The 24,299-nt window shown below is 39.1% G+C and overlaps 1 long non-coding RNA gene across 3 annotated transcripts; it reads left to right on the top strand.

The window, feature by feature from the left end:
• The first annotated feature begins 13,055 nt into the window (after positions 1-13,055).
• LOC124168331 lies at positions 13,056-20,986 on the top strand. 3 transcript variants are annotated; one of them, XR_006866908.1, is made up of 6 exons: positions 13,056-13,206; positions 13,663-13,875; positions 14,005-14,141; positions 15,560-15,723; positions 15,799-16,041; positions 20,706-20,986. It is a non-coding gene; the product is annotated as an uncharacterized LOC124168331 (long non-coding RNA). The 3 variants fall into 3 exon arrangements; XR_006866909.1 differs by having other exon boundaries at positions 13,663-13,839; XR_006866910.1 differs by having other exon boundaries at positions 13,058-13,206; positions 15,799-15,895.
• The last annotated feature ends 3,313 nt before the right edge of the window (positions 20,987-24,299 follow it).

Genomic DNA, 24,299 nt, shown 5'->3' on the forward strand with positions numbered 1-24,299 from the left:
CTTTTCTTCCTTTCAAAATAATCAACATAATTATTCTCTTTTGGGTCAAATTGACCCAGCCGGGCATACTAGTGTTAAAACTCACGCTACTAGGGTCGTCCAGTAAGTCCTTAGAATCTCCAGGAAATTGCTCTCTTACAATTAGAATCAAAAATTAATGTTGACTAGAAAGTAGCATACGTGAATAGTGAGCTGTTGAAGTTTCAGATGTATCCATCCCATAGTTTCATTTTTGTTGCCGATTGAAGTGAACAATTTTCATTTGTTTATAAAAATTGATAGAATAGAGTTTTGTGCGGTGATCAAACAATTGTTTTTGAAAGGATCAAAGACTAAAGATATCAAAGATAACTTTAATGAAGCTTATGGAAGATCTGTTTCTGTGTTTGAAACTATTTGAAATTGAATGAATTAATTAAAACATTGCCGTAATTCCAAATAAATGAACATTCCTCCGTACGTTCTGAGGAAGAGTCTACTCCCAATATGATTGACAAAATAATTGATATGGTTTAAGAATCAAAGTGCGCGATATATAAGTAAGGTCACAGGTATATCGCAATGCATAATTTCTTTAATTTTGCACGAATATTTGGGTGAGAATAAAATATCGGCAAGATTGCTGCCGCGTTTTCTCATATTTAAGAATAAACGCAATCACGTGGACGGCTCGAAGGCTTTTTTGGCGCTTTTTCTTCGCAATCTTAAGGATTTTTCGCATCAATTCATGACTTTTGATAAAATATGGATTCATCACTGCACTGCGGATACAAAATAACAGGTAAAGCAATGGAATTTTGAAAATGAAGACGAAGATGTTGAAATGAACGGTCAAGCCATGGCAACGACATTTTGGAATTTATTCGGAATTATCTACATCGATTAATTGGAAAAGGGAAAAACGATAACAGGAGAGTATTATGCATCGTTATTGGACCGCTTCATGGTAAAAATCAAGAAAAGTGCCCTCATTTGAAGCAGAAAATTTTCTTCCTTCAACAAGACATTGCACGGATGCATACCTGTTCAGAATCAACAGTCAAAATTGCAGAATTAACGTTTCAATTATTACAAAATTCACCGTATTCACCAGATTTGGCCTCCAGTGTTTTTTTATAATTTCATAAATTAAAGAAATGGCTTTGCGTACAAATGTTTACGTGTAAGGAAGAGGTCATTGCCAAAAACCAATGCCTATCTTGAGGAGGTCCCGCAATTCTACTTTTTGGACGGCTTAAATTGCTTTGAAAAATGCTTTAAAAAATTTTATGTGGCTAAAAGAAGACTCTAATGAAAAATATTAAAAAAGTCACCTAATATAATTTGTTTTTATATATTTTTCTAAACACTTATTCAACGACCCTCGTATCATCTGAAATCTTCAGGAAACGCTGAGAAGTGTCTTTTCAACGGTTAACTGTGCCTCGACTATGAATCTTTTATTGTGATTGCAAAGCAAAGACCCGTTAATCACACATATTTAATGCAAATAATGGCCACGGTTAAGATAACTACGGAAAAACATCAGACGCCATCATCGGGCGCAAAACACAACTGTAATAATAACACAAGCACACGCTAACGAAATATTACGCGGCAATCGTTATGGTAGCATGATCTAAAATCAGAAATCAAGGGTGGAAACTTTCGAAATGTTGTGCTACTGAAGAATGATGAGGATCAAATGGATCGACCGAGTTAGTAATGAGGAAGTCGAAGAAGAATGAAAGAGAAGATAAGCCTTATGAAAACTTTGGCAAGAAGATGGAACAACCTATGGTCCATATCTTGAGACATGATGGCCTGATGAAGACGAGTGGTGGCAAGAGCGGAAAAGGAAGACTTCGAGTAAAATGTATATGGAACGGTTAAATAAATATGTGAAAGATAATGAATACGTAGTTGTGAAAACATTAGCTGAGAGAAGACTTGCGATGGGATAGCTGAGTCAAACCAATCTTAGGATTGTTGACCAGTGATGATAATGAACTTAATCTCTTCATCAAATGTAATGGGTCGAATAACCAGACAAAAAGTTATGTGTTCTCCTGAAACGGTTTTATACACAAAATTTATACAACTTAATGATTTTTTCGAGGAAAATTCTTAAAAAGTAAATTATTTTCTCCAAAGACGACCAAAATTAATTTATAATCAAAATTGAACTGGGTTGCTAGGTACCCTTAAAATTGAAAATGAAATTTAAAACCTCAGAGCATAGATTTTTAAAAATTTTATCGAAAACTTACTAAATTTATTACATAATTAAATTCACTAGTTGCGACTTTTAGGTCCACATGGCAAGAGATTGAGGACCGTGGGCCGCACCGAATGCATTGACGCCTTCAACACGATTCAGCGAATTCTCCTCCGGAGACACCCTCTGGCGGCAGAATGCATAAATTAGCGCATTCGTGGGGGTGGGGGAAGCGAGGGAAAGAGGGTGGGGAATATGGAGTTGGACCCACGCTCGTGGAATTATGACCCCCTCTGAAGTGTAGAACACGGCCAAATGCTGGAGTGATAGAGCTTCCTGAGGGCATAGGAATGATGTTGAGAAAACTGCCACACATATTCGCCGAGCTACAAAAACAGGCGTTTGGCGGGTGCTACAGGACGACAGCCGTTAATGAGTAAAAGGTATTAATAAATGAGGGGATGCTATACAAGCAAAATACTAAGGAAGCAATTCATCATATGCTACATACAGATCATGATATATGGTATATGAATAGGTATGATTCATGAATAGTGTAGTTTCCTTCATCAAAGAAAACGAAAGGCATTGATTGCTATTCGTTACCCACCATTAGTGTATTCATAATATACAAATTATTTGGTTTTAGAAATCCCAGTTTAGGCGAATGGCAATGGTCAATTTTAACCGCATTTGAAAAAGGCCAGATTGGCACCCATGCTATGCCACTCGACGTGACGTCACAGGGACCTAGTTTCTATACGATTAGATAGGAGTTTTACATCGACTTAGATTACCAATGCATGCATGAGGCACAGAGCTCAGGGAAACATTTCTTAATAATCACCCATTAAAATTGTCTGAGTTCGGAAAGTTTCCTTCTTTTTGATAGGGTATTAATAATCCTTATTTAAGCCAAGCGCTACCTGCTAGCAGGGTACTCTGCTACCTACTAGCAGCTTGCGTCGTATCAGCACTCAAAGTCTCGCTCCAAGGTCACCTCACACGACGACAGCTGGAACCAGAAATACGTCACACGGGCTTTTCCCAGCATTCATACTTAGCCGTCGCGTTTTCATGCGCTTGAAATTTTTCACTTTTCATTTAATCGCGAAAAATAGATATCGTCATTTAAAAATCTAAAAGCGTGAAATGCGCACTCCAGGAGTAATAATCTTTCGATTTAAGCAATAAAAAAATAATAGGAAACCACCCAATTACTAAACGTTGGTTTTTCATGGTAGAACAAAAAACACAGTACAGTTCCACAAACTTTATGGCACTGTACTTAACATATAAAAACATAAGCTTCGTTCTACCATGAACATCTCCTCGTTCCACCAAGTCTCGTCAAAATCAGTTGATTCCATCAGCTGAAAAACCTTATAGGCCGTTTTACACGGGACACATGCTTGCACATTCTGACGTGTGTACGAAGGCGAAGTCAAAATTGCGTCATGTAAAGCGGTGAATTGCTAGAACATATGCGAGAATGCTTGGACATGAGATGGCAAAATAGCCCCTGTTCTAATTTCGTTCATACATTCGCGCAATTCCACGCCATTTTAGAAATTAATGCAGTTCTAACCTGCGCAATTCCGTGCCCCGTGTAAAACGTCCTTATGGAACTGTACTGTTGTGGAAGGATACACGGGATTTCCACCGGGTCAGGTTCTCCAACTCCATCTCAGCCGACGTTTCGATGGGCGAGTTGTTCATCGTCTTCATGCCCTGAAGACGATGAACAACTCGCCCATCGAAACGTCGGCTGAGATGGAGTTGGAGAACCTGACCCGGTGGAAATCCCGTGTAAACTTCCACAATTCTATACGCCGGGAAAGTCTACGATCATTCTTCGAACTGTACTGTGTTTTTTTGTTTTGCCATGAATACCATCTCGTTCCAACAAGTCACGCCAAAATCAGTTGATTTCAACCGTTGGTTAGTGATGAATGTATTTGGCTCTGCAAGATCGAGCACGTATTCTTTGTTATTCGTATATGAATGAGGATGCTTCAATGAGGAGAGAAGAGAACTCTGCAGGAGAAATGGTATTATCGGCGAAATTAGCGGCAGAAGAGTAAGATGGTTTGGCCATGCGTTGAGAAAAGAAGGCGGAAGTAAAATGAAGGAAGATCTAAAATCAAACCCAGATGGACTGAAACCGTGATGAAGACAAAGTAAGAGATGGTGGGGACAACTTAAATCTGATTCGGAGAAGGTTGAAGCTTCAGGAGAGGAAGTAACGGACGGAAAGAGATGAAGGGAAAAACATTGGTACGGCTAAATTTATTTATTTATTTATCAAATTGTCCACATACAGCATAGTTTGCCATTTTATAGTGGCACAGTATAACAAACTTAGAAAGTACAAACACAATCAAACATAATAAATAACAATACATTGAAAGTAAACTAATTAACCTTGTGTGTTTCTATTAGGGTAGGAAAGAGTGCGGTTTTTAAAGGAGTGGTTTGGAAAGGAGAACGGGTCAATGTGATCTGGAAGGGAACTTATGAGGGGAGAGAGGCGGGAGAGGATGAAACGTTTGGTTAGTGTAAATGTCAACTATTGGGAATTAGTGGCCCTGCGAAGGAGTTACTAGTTTTATGGACGTGTTTTGTGGTGCTGAGGTTCCTACTGCATGTTAGTGATTGGTTACCCCCTGCCAAACATCAGACAGGTTGCTCGCAGGGTAATATGCGAGTTTAGGTGCATGCTCATTTCTTGGAGTGAGACTTGGAGCGGAATAAATTTGAATTTTTATACCCATCTGGTCGCCCAAGTGTTTCTCCAATTTAATCGTTTCTGCCTTACTAAGAATTTTAGTGAATGATAATGCCCTCAGTGTCACAATGAAATATTTGCGCCCATTACTGGGCAATGAGGCCAAGCGCTTACCTTCTAGGCCCTTCTTGGAATGATTACAGAAGCTTATAGCAATATATTGATATACCAAACTCTTAGAGAAGTATTTATGAGATGATGTGGAAAATATACTTCTTTTACCATCGTGCATACTAAAGTACCTACAACCAAACACTCTAGAGGTGGCTCGTAGTGTATTATGTAGATGTAGATTAGACTAATATTAACATCATTCACAATATGCTTACACATGGGATAGGTTGACGCCTTATGCAAGGGATGTGCTGATGGCATACCACTACGTAGAGTCTTCGTGCACAATTGCAATCACATGGCAACTTAAATGTTTTCGTGAGGTAATCCGCGGCTACGACATAAAATGATGCAACTCGTGGTGTGTTGTGTTTCCAATAAAACTAAGCGTTACTGCTGCATACTTAGATCTAATGAATTCCTGCCAATATGCTAGTCTTAAATCATAGATAATCAAATAAAAAATAATTACTATTGATTCATGGGTAAATAAAATACATTTATTGTATCAGTAGGTTAATCCTAAACAAATTACACCAAAAGAAGCCTTGTTTATGTTCCAGCTCACTAACGCATGTAATTTCCATGTGAATACAGCTGTCCAAAATAAATGCATTATTTCAAAGAGCAACGGATACATTCGTTTAAAAAGCCAAATGGACATGATGTATCTCTTTGCTCTCGTGGTCCAAATATGAAGATAAATTCAATGGACGGAGTAAAAAATAATGAAGAGATACTCATTTATCTCATATCTTAATCTTTATTTGCCGTTCCCTTCCTTCATGGATTAATAAAATGCCGTTGGGAGCACTACGAATCCAGCTGATTTTTAAGGGTACACCGGTGAGATCTGAAGGATGGTGCGGACTGGGGATTTTTGTGTTATACTCAGGCCTCGAAGGTTAAAGGAAGGCGATGGAAAGGGTGAGCTAGAGGATTATTTAAAAACCACCCGTAATATCTTTTTTCCTAGGGATGAGAGTTCGCGAGAATTTTTGAAGTAGAATGAGAGTAGGGAATTAGTAATAATAATAATAATAATTTGTCTTTATTATACAAGCGAATTTAGGACAGAGTTGTCCTCTCTTACAATTAACTTGTTAGACATTCACAAATATCCATGCCCTGGATGGTAGTCAAGCCACCCAGGCGGGATTCGAACCCGCGACCTCTAGGTTGGCAGTCGGGGACTACCCCGGCGCCACCGAGGCCGGCCGGATTAGTGTGAGGATCCAAACAAGATTGATTAAATCGGCGCTACTTTTCCAAAATTTTTCATCAGGGCTTAAAGGTCGGAACGAGATCGACAACTTTGACGGTTCCATAGAACCCCTTTTGGGAGTCGGTGAGCTTTTGGACGGAGGTACCCCCAAATAGGGTTTTTGGTCCAGATAATAAGTATCTTATGATTCACATTACCTCGGCGAAAAGCGTCAATGCAGTATATCACAATTTCCCATTTCGAAATTTGAATTTTGTACGTGGTGCACGTGAGTTTCTGCACTACATGCAAGGATAAAGATTTTTTCATTCACTTGGAAAATTTTTAACGTTGACGGCATAGAAAAATGAAACATGGCGCAAAACGTTCAGCATAATGAATTCTATATCGCTCTCAATATATAATTCAATATTATGAATTCAGTGCAGAAGAGTTTTTACAGAAGAACTGAGGACCAATCGCTGCCATAACATTTCGATCCATACTCTTCCGTCCCAAGCCCCATTCTCTATTTTCTCATTAGCCGTCCTACCATTGCAGCATTTCCGCCTTTTCCCATCCACTTTCTCTTCGTCTTTTCATTCTAAGAGTTTTTCTTTGGTGCATGATTAAAAAAAGACGTCACCTGTTCAATTTTACGTTGTATGAAGGCCTACGAAAGAGTTTGGGTGCTTAATATGTACCAATGTATTCCATGATATATTTTTATCAACGTCACTGGAATATAAGATAACGTCCATTTCACAACCCAAATCCGCATTTTTAAATTGTTTAAATGTGAATCGCCTTAGGTGTAAACCTTCGATAACCAAGGGGTTAGATGTGATATTTGACTTGGGGTTACTAAAAATGTATTAAATTAAATACAGCTGAACCGTTAAAATATTAAACATTCAAGCTATGCAATGAAAAAACATTTTCTTTAAAGATATTGGATCAAAAGTACATGTCTTGAAAACATTTAACTGTGTAAATAATCTCCCCTACGCACGGCATTTTTCTTACTTTGTCAGTACAGCAAAGAATACATTTTTAAGTTGAAAGATTCTTTCATCACAACTGATAATATATTAGTAGATGTTTCTCTTGGTGTAGGCCTACTAGCTAACTCTCCATTACGCCAGCGTGGTAAAATATAGAGTTCTTGATTGAAATGTCGTTAAATTATTCTTTTTTTTTTGTTGTTCTGTTTCATGCACTGTCTTGGCGTATTGTATTCTTTAGTTTTATACTTAAATATAAAGAGAAATATCAATAAATTTATGGTAAATGTGAGGTTAAAAAAGACTTTAAAAGAATTGATAATTCTTCTTCACCACGAGTTGTGCAGATTTTAAATGGTAATTCAATTATTATCTCTTTCAAAATATAGAAAATAAGTTTGAATATAATTAAAGGAAGCCCTTGGGCTTGCAGGTTTAAAATTAAACAAACATCCATCGCCAGGAAGCTCAAAGAATAATAATTCCTCCACTTAATTGGTAGCTAATTGAGGCTTTGCAATTATTAGGTGAAAGGTTCCCCGGGATACGTCGCTTTTAATAGCGTCCTCTTCCGTTGAGGGATACCGCGACCAATGCGAACAAAGCTCGAAATTCAATTATGCAGAAAAGGAATCTGGATTCTCACGTCGGTGGATGTACTGCATTGCAGGACTTAAGCTCCGTTGAAACAAAGGATTTGCGCTACCGCCGATGGATTTCGTTTTATTAAAACAAAAAAGGAAACTGTTTTATTTATTTTTTCAGTTTTTTTTTACCCCTGCGGCCACACTCAATTAACCGGCTGGGCGTTGGGGAATATTTCACCGCGGCCATGAGGGGAGGATCCCTAGTCCACGCCAGTGCTTGGAGAGCCTCTGCAAACCAGATGCTATAGGATTAACAGGAAACAAAGAGGATCGGAAATTAACTGTAGATTGTTTCTTTAAATTTGAATTGTGGCCACTCGGCCAACATGATAAATTCAGGTGCTCACGCTCAAAATCCAGGGCATTACCGTAGTGACAGATGCAAAATTTAGACAGAATAAGGTTTTCTGGGGTTTTCCGCCGGGTGAGAGGGCTCATCATCAGATATACGCACATAACGCTTCACACATCACTTGTGAGCAGGCAAAGAATAAAAATTTCCAATATAAGTATAGATGTAAGTAAGGAGGTAACCTTGGTTACCCGAGCGGTAGCATCCTTACTTCTGACATCCTTACAACTCACACCAATAAATCGGATATGCTTTATGCTTAGGCTTGGCATTACTTTTATGTGCACCATTTTGTTAGCACCCTTCATAATGACGCTCTACGTCTAAACCTATGTTGGTTTAATAAATTTATGTGGAGATACAAAGCCCTGGCTTTTCAGTTTCAGTGTGACTATTTAATTCCACCTTGTCATGCCTGAAACAACCTCGTTCAAGCATGAGATGAACTCAATGAGACGAAAAGTGACGCCGTAGTTTTTAACAAGCGCGGAAATTAGCCGCAAAGACATCGCGCGCTCTAGGATTTTCAGAACCAGCTGCATATGCCCGATTGCGCGCTATACAGAATATTTTACGCGCAATTCCATCCCTCAGAAGGACAATTCGTTACGCATCCCCGATTTTTTTTCCCGCAGGCAGGCGACTCGCTGAGATGGGATCTCCAGCCACGAATTATTTCTCGTGCAGCGTGACTGTTTTTATACATATTATTTTTTTTACTATTATTGTCGCCGCGATGCGTGAGGGTACACAGATCTCGTTAGTTGCGGAATCCACCGCGGCCGCACGTGATGGACCGCGTCGTCACCGTCGCAATTAAAGTGGATTGTTCACTTTTGCGAGAGCGTATTTGTGCGCGAGCGCTAGACTGTCTTTTTTCGGCGTTTTCTCTTTCTCATCGCGGAGAGAATTCAAGTTTTGCACACCAGGGAATGGAAGGCTGGATAATGGAGACTGGAGATATGTTGGGACTCCGGTTATGGGTTCCAAATTGGAATGTGGATAATTGGGTGGGCGGAAGCCTAGGGAGGAAAAGGATTCTGTTTCTTTCTTGTTTTTTTTCGACTATCTTTTTTTTATTTATTCTCCAAATAATCATTCACTCCATTTTACCGGCGTTCCAATGTAGGCTCGCTCACTGGGTGCATCAGACGGTAGCACCGCCGCCTAGCGGCGAGAATTTCCGGTCAAATGCGGCCGATTGTGCGGAAGATTAGGGGTAAACATTTGACTTTCGTTCTGGCTGCCGCGGAGGCGTTTTCATTTTGTCTACGTAGGAACAAAGGGATGACGTGCGCCCACAGATTGGGAGTTAGTGAGGCAGGCTACATGAAATTTCAACCAAATGATTACGCAGATGACCAAGAGAGAAATTGCTGTCTCCCGAAAGCGAATGGTAAGCACAATTGCACTTGTCGGTCGCCGCAATTGTGCGCGAATCTATGTTGATCCAAACCAGTTGATCAGAGATTTCAATTTAAGCTTGAGGTTTGTTTAACAAAATAAGCGTGGAGAACTTCCTCGCTGGCTAAGCTTATATGGGCGCAAATAATCTCCGCCATATTGGTGAGAAATTAACTTTAATTAAATAGATTTATTCGTTCTTGGAGTAAGAATGGAAATATTTAGAAATTTATTGATGCATTTGATTACGTCGAGTTGCACGTGATAGACAATAATACCGTGCACCTAATAGTGCTGTGATTGGTCCGTTACAGGCCGGAACGGCGTACTCCCTATAATCCAACCTTTTGTAAGCGTGCCGGTTAAACTACCTTTTTAAATCTGTAAATAAATAGCCCTACTGTAAATTTTCCAATGGATTTCAGAAAGAAAAATCAGAAATGATTATTTACTTGTTCAGAGTTATCTCCTGGCACAACTTGGCACTAATGTAAGAGTTGGAGTTTGACATTTCTATCGAGGCCGTATATATAATACATGTTCAGCTGCAGAAAATTTTCTCGGGTTTTCCACCGGTTGATGTTGTCCATATCTCCCGACGTTTCGATCAGCAAGTCGCTGCTCGGCACGTCGGGAGACATGGACAACATCAACCGGTGGAAAACCGAGAAACTTTTCCGCACCTACACACCGGGAAAACCTAAGATCATACACATGTTCAGCTGTTGGCAATTTTTGGTGAGTACCGCCTAATTTTTTTTCCAACTATAGCACTGCGTGCACCTGATGAAAGTACGTACTACTATTATATAAATGAATGTTATTGAAAGACACAAACAAGTTTTAGATTTTCAAAGGCACATTCGGTTCAAGGATGGAAATCAATTGCCACAGTTGAATGCAAAGGAATTATTGCATTTCTCGATGAAGAAGTTGGTTTAAATTCTCTCGGACTTTCGATCAATTTAGCGATGGCTCCATTCTGACGTTTCGACATATATATCTGCAACCTCACCACAGAATTTGTGGCGTCATGGTGCCGTTCCGGCACTGGATGATTTTTTATGAATTATGTTGTCACAAAATTTCTAATGTAAACATTCGTAACCAACAGAAGAAATTCTCTAATAAAATGTAAAAAAAACTTGTAATAAAAAACTCACAGAGCAATATTCTTCTCCTTCACCTCTAAGAAAAGTTATGAAAAGTGCGTTCCGGCACTGTTAATTTTGCCATGATGTCACTGCACAGAATGATTTCGGAATTAATTCAACCAAGGAGTCAGCTGTCAAAACGTTTCCATGGAACAAATTCTAGCCCTGTTAAATTTTTGAGAAGGTGAAATACTGAATAAAATATTATTGATTCGCAAACTTATTTGAGGCAATCTAAATAATGTTTTGCCATACTTTTATTAATCTTGCATCTAGCAGGATTTTTAAATACCTCATGCGTTTGGCATATTTTGCCATTTTTTCCGATATTCGAAATATTTACCTATAAAAGTCGAGTGTTAGCTGTATAAATCGATTTAACTGAAATAATGTATGTACTTAACACATTGTCAGAATCAGGATCGCTGTTCAAAAGGCATATTTGGTAGATTGAAGGGTAAAATAAATTTTGATGAAAACAAATATATGAGCGGCAGTTTTTCGTGAGTTTAAAATGCAATTAATACGCGAAAATTTCAATGAGAAATATTATCCTGAACCGGAAAACGAACCATATATCTCACGCTTTTCGGACCACTGGGTAGACCACTACGCTATCCAAGTTCCCGATTTACCCTGGCAACTGTACTGAGGCTCATTTTGCGATATACTAGTCCCTTAGGCTCTCGAGAAAAGCCAAAGTGCCGTGGTGTCCCGGCCTAAGTTCTTTTTTCTCATGGCATTCATACGAATTTCACCGTTATGTACGCAGAAGGGTTGATATATTTCACGAAATTTACCTCCAACTTTTCATCAATAAGTGACGTGACATTAATTTTGGTTCATTTTCTCCTACAGGAATAAGGAGAAACAGTGTGTACTGCCGAAACCTAGGTCGGGATTAAAAACTCTTGTGGAACATACAAAAGTGTATTTCATTATGTTTCCTGCGAACAAGTTCCACCAAATATCGCCATCCAACCTTAAGCAGAATAGAATAGAATATTTTTATTATGCTCTAGGTAAAACCTATGAGAGCAAAAAATAGAAAATACGGGAAATGTTCTACTCTTAATAAAAGGCATTTGGACAAAATTAAGACGTTATGGAGATTATTGCTAGGTTAACAAGTTGTAGATATTTATAAAAAAATGTAAAATATTCAATACTAATAACACAAAAATATAACTTTTAATTTAGACAGTATGAACACGCACATACATATACAAATTTATGCAGAGAGTTTTGATGGCATCACAACTTTAAGATGATAACTCTGATGAGTTGAGGGGACTGAATTAAGCCCCAGACTTCAAATAGGAGTACAGCCTTCTTTTAAGCGACTGAAGTGATTGTGACGTCTTCATATTTGGCGGAAGAGAGTTCCAGAATATAGACGCAGTTGGATGAAAAGATTTGAAATATATATATTGGTGCGGGCTTGAGGAATTTGAAGGTCAGAAACACGGCGGGTGCAAATTCCAGTAACTTTTTGCGGGGGATGAATAATTCGTACAGGTATGCAGGAGTCTGTTTTTGGAATAAGGAGAACAGAAAACATCCCAGGATATAATTCCTTCGGCTGTGAAGAAGTAACCAATATGGTGGTTTCCTTCATCAAAGAAAACGAAATGCATTGATTGCGATTCGTTACCCACCATTAATGTATTCATAATATACAAATTATTTGGTTTTAGAAATACCGGTATAGACGAATGGCAACGGTCAATTTTATTCTTATTTGAAAAATGCCAGATTAGCGCCCATGCGATGCCACTCCACGTGACGTCACAGGGACCTAATTTCTATACGAGTAGATAGGATGTTCGGGTCGGAACAGCCTTATGTCTTCTTTTCTTTCATTTGAATTTCCCTCCTTTCTTCTTTTTTCCCGCCTGCCTTGGTTTTTTTGTTTTGTGCCGTACTTTTTTGCCTAAAGAGGGCTTGAGTAGCCCCGGAAGAATCGTGCAGGCCTGGCACCAAGGGGACTCCATTACAGGAGTCTCCAGTTGGGCCAATGGTAAGCCTTTCATCTGTTGCCGTTTGGCGCGCATTTTATTCGATCGCCAACATTGGCCGCATAGCGGCGCCACTAGGCAATAGGATCTGTGTCAGTGTCATTTTCGCCATTAAACTTAATGGAAGTGGGGCGACGCGCTCCGTCTTTAATCGGATTTTTGCAGTAATTTTTGTTGTGAGAGTCGTAGATTCAGTTTTATTCGGCTTTAGCAATGGGGCCTGACCGGCGTTGCTGTGTCCCTGGGTGGAAAGGAGGCTACTATTGCCAAAAGAGACGTTGTAAGGAGCTGGACATACGCAACGAAAGCCTCTTCCAAGCAAGGGTAAGTAAGTCACCTTTTTTGGTAGATTTTGATGAAATTATTTAAAATTTGAAACTTTCATTTATTACCGGACTCAAGGTTAATTCCATGAGTCCAACAAGTGGTACCGTGAAGCTTTGGGTAGAAATGCAATGTAGCGGCGTGTCTTGGTCGCTGTATGTGGATGCCGGCATGATTGCAACGTTCCTTTAAGAATATGCATTCAAAGACTAGGAGAATGGAAAGAAATTGGTTTTATCTGTTAAAAAGCTGTGATTATAGTGTTATACTGCTCATTATTATGAATTATCATGTTGAAACTCACGGGGTCTAGATTAATCTCAGAATTCGTATCATGCTAATGGCGTCGTTGGTCGTCTTGCGTTGTGGCAGGATTACTATTAATTTGCGCGTGAGCTTTGGAGTTATGTACTTGTATTATTTAATCGGAGCTGCTATTGGATGAATTTTTTTCAGAATGTTGCCCAAATGCAGAAATGGTGGCGGGTGATACCACGTGAACAGGGAGTTATCGGAACGAGATGTTGGCTTTTAGGACCGCTTTCCAGAGGGATCAATTAAGCGGTGTACCGACATTAAACTTTAAGACGGTTCCATCGTCAAGTGGCCGGGATCCAGTGCGAAAAAACAGTGGTAATAAATGAGAGCAGCGCTCTCCTAAAAGTGAAGGTGAAGTCCTCGTTTGTCGCTGATTTGTGGTTTTCCGCCTATGAAGTGTGCTTAATCCAATATATATATAGTGTCTGTGCAATCGCAAGCTGTGCTTTGAGTCAATATATTTTTATGGGATTTTTTCAGGTGTTATTCTATGGAAGAGAGATGTCTAATCCTGGACTCAAAATTCTTAACCTCGCTGATGTTTCTCGTCTCATTGATGATGTGAATGAGTAACAGATATGTGCTGGTCTGTCTGTTCAAGCCGTCAATGGTGAAAGGTAATCATATTACTGTATTTGTTTACTATAGTGTAGTAATTAAGTGGGCAGTTTCAAAAATACTCTTTCACTTTTGATGAATTTAATACTGTTGGAGTGTCCTAATTCTGGTCTACATTTGTAATGCTACAGTCACTGATTCTTCTGGTGTACCATGCAGTCGACGTTGGATTTACTAATGTGGCGTCATTTGTCCTATTCCTTTCTTGCCTCTTATATCCTTTTAAATCATCTTAGTAAATGTTCATGAAGTAATGGAGCTGGTGAAGAAATAAATTTCGTATTGTAATAGAAGAAATATAATCTATTGTAGATTGTTTCTTCCCTTCTAATGTCAAATTTATTTTTATGTGGGAGGATGAAGGCAATACTCAGTAGCCTGTTGATGGGTGGGGCGAAATTACTTGATTTTGTTTGCCTTAGGTGTGTGAAATGCGATGCACATGATATGGTAATTGGCCTTATCATATTTCACGAATTTTTTCCAACATTTCCAACAAATTTCAGCAATCAATGTCATGACTTAGGCCTGGTCTACAATGGGATATAAGCTGTTAGTCATTTCTTGTCTCCATTCACAGATTTAACCATAAGAGGGAAACAGTTAAAATGTGAGTGCCTGTATTATGTCTGACACTGAATGCTTGTTTTTTCATAGTGCCTTTTTTTCATGATACAGAAGTTTGCAGAGTTACTTTTTGTGAATGTAAATATTCCACTCTATTAATGCTCTCATTATATTCTCTTCATAGCTACATACCAACTATTAGTTTCAATGCTTTTCACTTTAAGTGGCATGATACAAGTATTTTCAGTGTTATCTGCTCAGGATGATGATATTTTTTCCTTCTTATGTGTTAATTTCATTAAAATTCATTAAGTTATGAAATATTGCCCTCCGAGAAGGCTGAACATATATTCCCAAGGACACTTGTTTTTTATGCATTTCATATACTCTATGCCTTCACCATTTTCTCAGTGTTTATTATGTAGACATAAGGCTACAGTTAACTGAAATTCTTACCACCTGCGTTCAGTTAGGTGTGGTACTGTGCTGATCACATTGTTTTCCAGCATGTGCTCTTATTGGCTAACTGTATGCCATAAAGATGAACATTGTCCATCTTTTTTATGGCTGAAGTCCATCGTGGAATTCTATTTTGGCTCCTTATGGCTTATGCCCTTTGACTTAAATGTCTCACTGAACCAGCTCATTCACAGTGAATGCAAGTGTTGTCTGTGAAGGCCATGGTAATGTGTGTAGAAATTAGAATTTTTATGTCATCATATAATATATGATACTACATTTAAGCTATGACATGTTAGGGTTGGTGGTATGTGAGGATTCTTTGTTTTGGTGTTCCTAATATCTCGTCATTCATTCAGTTCTGTCTAGTATCAATTTCTTTTTATTTCAGGTTTATCTCTTTCATTTGGCACGAAGTGGAGTCATGCGGTACATCTACTATTTATTTGAACGCATCAGCTATTGCTCCTCATAGTTGTTTCAATTGATAATGGATTATAATAGTCTGCTGTTCCTTCTATTTGGCATTTAAGCTATTGGATGTCAGGGTTGATGGTATGTGTGCGTTCTTTGTTTTGGTGCTCTAAATATCTTGTCATTCCATCTTATATCTATTTCTCTTTATTTCAGGTGTATTTCTTTCATTTGGTATGAAGCATATTCATGAAACACTACTCCGAAACATTTCAAAGGACAAAGATTCACCATCTATGCTGGTGTTGTTCAGGTACATGGAGATGTGAGGTCAAGGCAGGTTATGGTAGCAACTAAGAAATATGATCAATGTAAAAATGAGCAGTGAAATTTTTAATAAAACCACTCTTCAGGCAAATATTGCTCTGCTAAAGCTGCCTCATCAATTGCACTTTGATTGTAAGTTGAAATTTTGTTGAGACTTCTACTTTTGATTTTTAAAATTGATTATGTTCAAACCAAGTCTATAGCGCTACAGTAAAACCTCTATGTAGTGAACCTCTTTACATCATAAACCTCCATACTTCATACCAAGGATACACCCCCGATACGGCCTAACTATCTCCGCAAATCGTACGGAGACAACTAGAGACCATTAATGCAGCTACAATTATGTATATGGATTGACATTTTCAGGGATACATTTTTCACCCTTTTTTTTCTTGTAAACCTTTATTATGTCATAGTTTTCACGTTAACCATTAGTTATAGCCATTTTGTTCCATATGAGAGCATACCTAACAGTAAATATAAGAAAAAAGATATCCAACTATCCTAATCATTTTAAGTGACTGTTGAATTGAGAGAGATCACATCGTTTTCTTTCTAATCATGGTAAAAATAACGTGATGGCGCTCACTTTGTGTTATCATTAAACCAATAAATATATGTTTACTAATGCATGCATGTTTAATTAAATGCATAAATTTAATGGTTTAAAAGACAGTAGTGCCTTTCATTTCCAAAGGATATGAAAAAATGGTGCATATCACCAAAACCTCTCTTTAGTGAATCTCCCATTTTTGTATCAAATTGCATAAATTTTAGCCCCCTCCACTATGATGTAAAGAGGTTTTAATGTGTCAGGAAAACTAATACAGTCATAATGGTCTAGTTTTCTATTATTCTATATTAACTATCCAATTATTTGAGCATTTGAATTTTGGGTGTAACTGCAGTTTTTCAATGAATGCAGTCTCAGTCATACTTTTCATCCAAATCTCAAACCGGTGTCCCGTGGTCAAATTTGCATCAAAATTTTTGGACCAAAAATTTTAAATGAATTTGGAACATGGTCTCATAAAACATCAAATTTTGACCTGAGGCAGTATGTGAATCAAGCCAAATTTTTTTTTTCATGGTAAAATGACTGAACTACGTCCACTGTAGTTTGTTCTTTGTTCTATTTTAAAAATTATATGTATTTTTCATATCAGGAGAAAAACAACCTGCACATGAAAAATGTTTTAATTTTTGCACTTGCTATGTACTAGAGTCATGTCATGAATATTTACTTGGACATAGAACACAAACATTTCATCACACTTGAAGGAAGACCCAACCCTGACCTCCACAGTAGGGCGGATCGGAAAAATCGATTTTTTTCAAATCCATCTGGCCCAATGAAAAAAAGTTGTGGGACCGATCAAAAATAAGGCCTAAAAAATTTGAGACCTCTAGGTGAACCCCTGACCCTCGCTCAAATGCAATTTAGGGGGGGAAGGTCGAAATTCGAAAAATATAGTATTTTATGGTTATTTCCTATAGATTTTGCCGAGTTACTGCCCTTCTAGGGCAAATATTTCGTGCATTTTGACGTATCTGCCTCCGTTTAGCCACAAAATGCCTAATTTGAGTCCGCGCCCGCGAAGAAAATATTCCAACGCCCACGCAGCGCCGCGGATACAAGAGCCGCAGGCCGATCCCCTACCCTCCCCGCTCGCTTCTACCCCTCCCACGCCTCCAATACAGCAAAATTCATCCCGCGTATGCTGCTAGGAGGTTATTTATCTTTGATAATATAAATCGGAAGATGGTAGAAGGTAATAAAGGAAGCTTAGTGAGACGACTTGTCCCTTATTAGGCGCCTCGTCGGGGTTAAACAAATCGATGTTACCAACTTTTAGAGAAGTGATGAATTATTTTTAGATCCGAGAATGCAGGAAAGGAGCCTACGGTCCATGAAAAGGCCTCTTGAGTGGCTAAAGGGTGTGCGAACTATGGTGACGCTTCCCTTCCATTATGTGTGTGACTAAATGGATTTATCGGTACAAACGGGAAGTACTAAAACTTACGGAAAATGCGAATAGGCCAAAAGTAGGGTTTTTGCTTAAGTACAAACCTGAAACACTTTTGAAAGAACATTTGAAATTATGCGATATTTTTGCGTGTAAGTGCAAGAAGGAGCATAATGTTCCCCCCAATGAAGAAGTCTGTTGAGAGACCAGCGGACGAAACTAAAGATGATGCCTGCTGGATTGAGTCCTAAAGGAACTCGACAACTGAGGAAAAAAAAGAGAATCGTCGGAGAGTGTTGAGTCGACATCGTCAATTCTTGTGCGGGAAAACAGTATCAAAAATTTTCTTCATCAACTCATCCGAAGAAAATTTAACTGAAGAGAAATTATCCGATTTTTATCTCTCTACGTTCCTCATCAAATAAAAATTCAGGGCTAAACTCAAACTGGAACTTCTGCGTGGAAAATGCGTCTACCAAATGTGATAGAGGTATATGCAAGAACCAAGAAACAGCAATGATCGTCCCCGCAACTTTAGTTGACGCAAAAATAAGTTACTTCGTAAGAAACATCCAAGGTAGTTTGCAAGAATTACTTACGTAGACTGAAAAAGATGCTAATTATTGTGAATACGAAAAGAGAGGTATCACAGGGTGTCATCAAAGGGCTACATTTTTATGGAGTGAAAGACTATACTTTTGTCTGATGAAAAAAGAAAAGAGCACTTATCAATCCAAGTTTAGAGGGGAATGTGTGATGTTAGTTGAAGAAACAGGGTCCCACTTTTGGGTTTGCCTCCCCCTGTCGGAGGATTAGCAAAAGCTATAAAATCTGCGATTCTTGATTCCTTTCCGAGTGAAAATTAGATACACAAAAATAAAAAGGATTTGAATGCGATGGTGAATACCGCCCAAAAAGGAGGCATCATCCCTATGCTATAAGCATAATTCCAACATCCCTGGCTATGTGAGTAAACTCTTCTCGGGATTCCCACCGGGTTGATTTTTCCATAGTGCCAAACGTTTCAAGCTCCGACTCGGGGCTCATCATCAGGAATAAATTTCGTTGAATCCCGAGAAGAGTTTACCCACATCATTCGCCGGGAAAGCATCAAATCATATTTCATCCCTTACAGAGGTCTATTTGCTAATTGCACTAAGTTGACTTAGATTTGCGGCATAAACATTGGGAGGGCAATCCAAGGACCGAATTTGCGTTGTTGCAAGTATGCGTTTGGCGGCCGATCCGAGATTTTTTAAAGTGCTGGATTTTAATATCAACTTTAAGGACTACTCGCTGATGACATATTGGAGAGAGACCACAGTATCTCCGGCTACATCTGACCTTAGTGCTGTGAATTTTCAAAAATCTATTGATGAACTTTCAAATTTGAAGTTAAATATTTCTTTTTATTATAGATACGGACGAGAGATTCGTGAAGAAATTCACCAAAACTTTGTTGACAAGAGCGAAAGACGAGGAATGACACTGACATAAGAAATACAGATTGGAAAGCAGGTAATTGAAAAATTCTTTCGTGATTGTTCCTCCACAGACGATACTGAAACATTAAATATTTAGACTAACGAAGTAAGACGCACTTGGTGTGAATTTTGGTGCATTTGGCGCGTGGGAGAGGCTTGCGGGGAGGGGACGCGAGCGGCTTTCGCCCAAAATCTATTTAATCACATCTGTCGGACAAAGCCGAAATTGGAGCGCATATCCGAAGTTAGAACACCTTTATAGCCACTCAAGAGGCCTTTTCATGGACCGTAAGCTCCTTTCCAGCGTTCTCGGATCTAAAAAATATTTCATCACTTCTCTAAAGGTTGGTAACATCGATTTGTTTAACCCCGACGAGGCGCCTAATAAGGGACAAGTCGTCTCACTAAGCTTCCTTTATTACCTTCTACCATCTTCCGATTTATATTATCAAAGATAAATAACCTCCTAGCAGCATACGCGGGATGAATTTTGCTGTATTGGAGGCGTGGGAGGGGTAGAAGCGAGCGGGGAGGGGAGGGGATCGGCCTGCGGCTCTTGTATCCGCGGCGCTGCGTGGACGTTGGAATATTTTCTTCGCGGGCGCGGACTCAAATTAGGCATTTTGTGGCTAAACGGAGGCAGATACGTCAAAATGCACGAAATATTTGCCCTAGAAGGGCAGTAACTCGGCAAAATCTATAGGAAATAACCATAAAATACTATATTTTTCGAATTTCGACCTTCCCCCCCTAAATTGCATTTGAGCGAGGGTCAGGGGTTCACCTAGAGGTCTCAAATTTTTTAGGCCTTATTTTTGATCGGTCCCACAACTTTTTTTCATTGGGCCAGATGGATTTGAAAAAAATCGATTTTTCCGATCCGCCCTACTCCACAGTCGTGAAAAGGAATTTTTTTAGCAACAAAGAGAAAAGAATCTCTAATATGTATTTTATTTTTAAGGTGGTGGGTCATACCATAAGGAATACTAGAAAAAATAATTTGGCTTGATTCACATATTGCCTCAGGTCAAAACTTGATGTTTTATAGGACCATGTTTTGGGGTCTGGGGGGCATGTGCCCCCTCCCCCCCCTGGATCCGCCTATGATATCAGATTGTTACTTGATAGATACCTGTGATAATTATGTGAAGTATGCATCTTTGGTAGTTATGTTTTCCGTGCTTTAACTCCTTGGTGGTTTTAATCATTGCTATTCAACTTTGCAACCTACCTCGTATTACCTTGAGTGAACTAACTCCTGCTTTGCATTGCTTCAAATTGCTGTTCATTATACGCATGCCCATGGTGTACACATTTCTTATTTGCATTTTCAATATTACAGATCAATGTTACTAGCACCCGTTGGCATTGTGAGACTCCTGCACCTTTTTTGAACATATGGCTGTGGTGAACTGAATCACATCCCACCCATTTCTGGTTTTGCAAGAGGCTACACAAGCAGCAGCTGCTCTAAGATATGCTTTGATTGGCCAAACATCATCTATAAGAAAGAACATTGACTACTTTTCTTACAACTTATGCCCATTGTGGAATAGTATTTTGGCTCCCTTCTGGAATATATATCATTGTAGTTCTACCGTGAAAGTGTACATTAATTACGGCTGACTTCAAAAATATGGAAATGGAAGGGCTATTGCATGAGAAAATGCTGTGGTGAGAATAACCTTGATTGTGTCCGTGGAGTCAAAGTTTTTGTGCTACATTTCTGTGAACTGTCTTTTGAACCACCTTTTATTATGCCAAATAAATACTGAGCATGATTTTCAATTTGACTATCTTTTTCTGCTCTTCTGTATGAGTTAACTTTTTTCAGCAACTTAGTGTTGCAGAAGCATTTCACTTGAAGTGAAAGAACTATGATTCATTCATTTAAAAATTGTTCTGATAGGTTGCACTAATCTTTATTACAGTAATTATTTCGCATTGCCATCAACTTCCTGCTGCTCACTTATACTTAATTCCTCCTTTTATGAATCAAGTTCTAAGGGTACTTTTTTTATATTAAATTGGTATCAATTTTCTGTGAAATCATAATACATATCTTTCCTAATAAGTGAATTACATCAAGTAATGTGATAGCTGTCTTTATTACATACCGTCTTGGTTGTTGTGCAGTCTTGATGTGCTAGTATTGGAATGATTGGGAGGCATCACCTCTTTGTTGAGGAGAGTTGTTCATCTACGGCCATGGATCCATTGATCACAGTAAAGGATATCAAAATATGTTATATAATATATATGTTTCCAGCTTAGGAATATTATTGATGCTTACATGGGCATATCCAGGGCTACCTGGAGGGGGGGGGGAGAGAAGGAAACCCTCCTCTGGGGGAAATTATAATATTTTATGCTATTTTGGGCCTTTAAATTATGAAATTTGTGGGTTGTCATGAAGCTGTTTTGTGAACAATGGTTAAGTAGAGTAATTTTTTTACGTCAGTATGTTTTCCTTCAAAAAATAATTTGTTTGGGGGAGGACGTGACACCGTGGCTTCTCCTTAGGATGGTGAAATGCCCATGGTACGACGTGAAAGTTCTGGGCGTGATCAAGACGTCAGACGGTAGGAAGATAGCCAGTGTGTAAAATGTGGATGCGTCCAAAAATTGCTAATAACAGATTCCCCCTTGCTTGTCAGCTCTGATTTTTCATTTTGGTCGATGGTAGAAGTGGTCGGATTGTTTCATTTCAGTTGGCAATCGCCTCACATGCTTTACTTGTGTGGTTAATGTGATTTACTGGCTCAGTTACGTATTGCTGCCTTGTATGTGAATGCGTCAAAAAATTGCTAATAACAGATTCCCCCTTGATTGTCAGCTCTGATTTTTCGTTTTGGTCGATGGTAGAAGTGATCGGATTGTTTCATTTCAGTGGACCATTGCCTCACATGCTTTACTTGTGTGGTTAGTGTGATTTACTGGCTCGGTTCCGTATTGCTTCCGTGTATTTCGTCGTGAAAGATAGACACTTTTGCCTGGTGGCGCCGCCAGTGGCGATATTTGAAAACTGAATATAATGCGCGCGGAGCGACAACAATTCTAGCGGCGTACTTGAGAATCCTCTATTGTAATATTCGTGCCTGGCACCGAGTAGTCGTTCATCTGTGTCCAGGCGAAAGGGACGCATCTTCATTCGCCTGATGTCAAGGCGAAGGGGACGGCTTTTATCTCGCCGAAGCTCGGGCGAGGAGCGAGTGATCAACGGACGCCAAGGTAAGGCGGGATTCTTATTTTCTTTTCCACCCCCGTCATTTCTTCCGTTCACTTTATTTAATTCTTTGGTTTCCAGTCCCTCATTTCTCTTTCTAATTATTTTCGTCGTAAACGTAAAGGCCAAGTTCCGGCCCTGCATGACTTGCATTTCGGGCGGGACGCAACGACCCCGTGACGCGACATAGGAGTTTTACATCGTCTGAGATTACCAATGCATGCATGATGCACAGAGCTCAGGGAAACATGTCTTAGTAATCACCTATTAAAACTGGCTAAGTTCGGAAAGTTTTCTTCGTTTGATAAGGTATTAATAATCCCTATTTAAGCCAAGCGCTACCTGCTAGGGTACTCGGCTACCAGCTAGCACTCTGCGTCGTATCAGCGCACATATCTTCGCCCCAAGGTCACCTCACTTGCGGCAGCGGGAACCAGAACGACGTCAAACGGAGATTTCCCGGCATTCATACTTACCCGTCGCGTTTTCGCGCGCTTGAAATTTTTCACTTTTCGTTTAGTCACGAAAAATAAATATCGTCATTTAAAAATCTAAAAGCGTGAAATACGTACTCCAGGAGTAATAATCTTTCGATTTAGGCAATAAAAAATAATATGAAACCACCCTATTCAGATCATTGTAGATTTTGGAGAAATGTTCATCTCTACGTAAATCAAATATAAATAGGGTAGGTATAAAGACAATGGGTACTAAGGCATGCATAAAGTTTTCATTAAAAACGACAGTAAATGGGAATCGCAGGAAGCCCTTTGAAATTGAATAGGTACACAAAATTGAAATGCACGCTATGGAGAAGGTTGGTGGGCGATCGGGAGCTGCATATGAATACGCTCGTAAAAGAAAAAGCTCTGTTTTTACGGTGCAGGAATGCACGGACGTCCCGCGGAATAAAATGGGCCCACAAACAGCAATCGTGACCTTGCATTGCGGAGGAGAAGGGACACACATTTATTCTCTCCTCTCCCGCCATATATATCCGCCTTGTTTGCTTGGGACCGCGGGAAATATGTATGCCAACGAGAATGCTCCTCGTGCCCTCTAGTGATAACGTGCAGAAGTAGAAGCGTTTTTATAACTATTTAGCAAGCAACTTGTTTTTTATTTCAAAATTTGTCCACTACATGTTGATTGCGTTAAAAATCTACTGTTTCTTTATTTCCACAGAAATAAGCTGCGATGATGAATGCATCCTGTATTCCACTAGTAGAAGGAAATTTTATAATTATTTAAGTATTTTACCGATGAAGGTAGGTTTCCATCAGGGATGGCATTCGAAGCTAAACGAAAATCAAAACTGGTAAAATATCGATAGCTTCGTTCTTGGGAGCGAAATGTGGAAACGAAGCGAAATGGATTTATAATGATTTCGTTCGGCAACAAAACTATGGTCCGGCCGCTGAGAGTTGTCCGATAAAATTTATGCCTCATTCACATTACGATTGTTCCAGCGATTGTCGAACAATCGTGCATTTACACGACGATTGTTTAAACCTGTGCTGCCCTCTAGTGCTGATATCTAAATTGAACGGGAAATTGACGGTTAGCAAAGCTGTTGAGGTATGCGGGGACAAGATATTACTGTGTTCAATGCGTATTTACAGAATAATTTTTCTTCCGACCATATTCTTCCTTCCTAGGACAAATCCATGAAAAAATAGAGCTTCACGAGTTTTTCTGCTTTCTCTTGTC

Source organism: Ischnura elegans, chromosome 11 (genome assembly GCF_921293095.1).
Source record: "Ischnura elegans chromosome 11, ioIscEleg1.1, whole genome shotgun sequence".
NCBI lineage: Eukaryota > Metazoa > Arthropoda > Insecta > Odonata > Coenagrionidae > Ischnura > Ischnura elegans.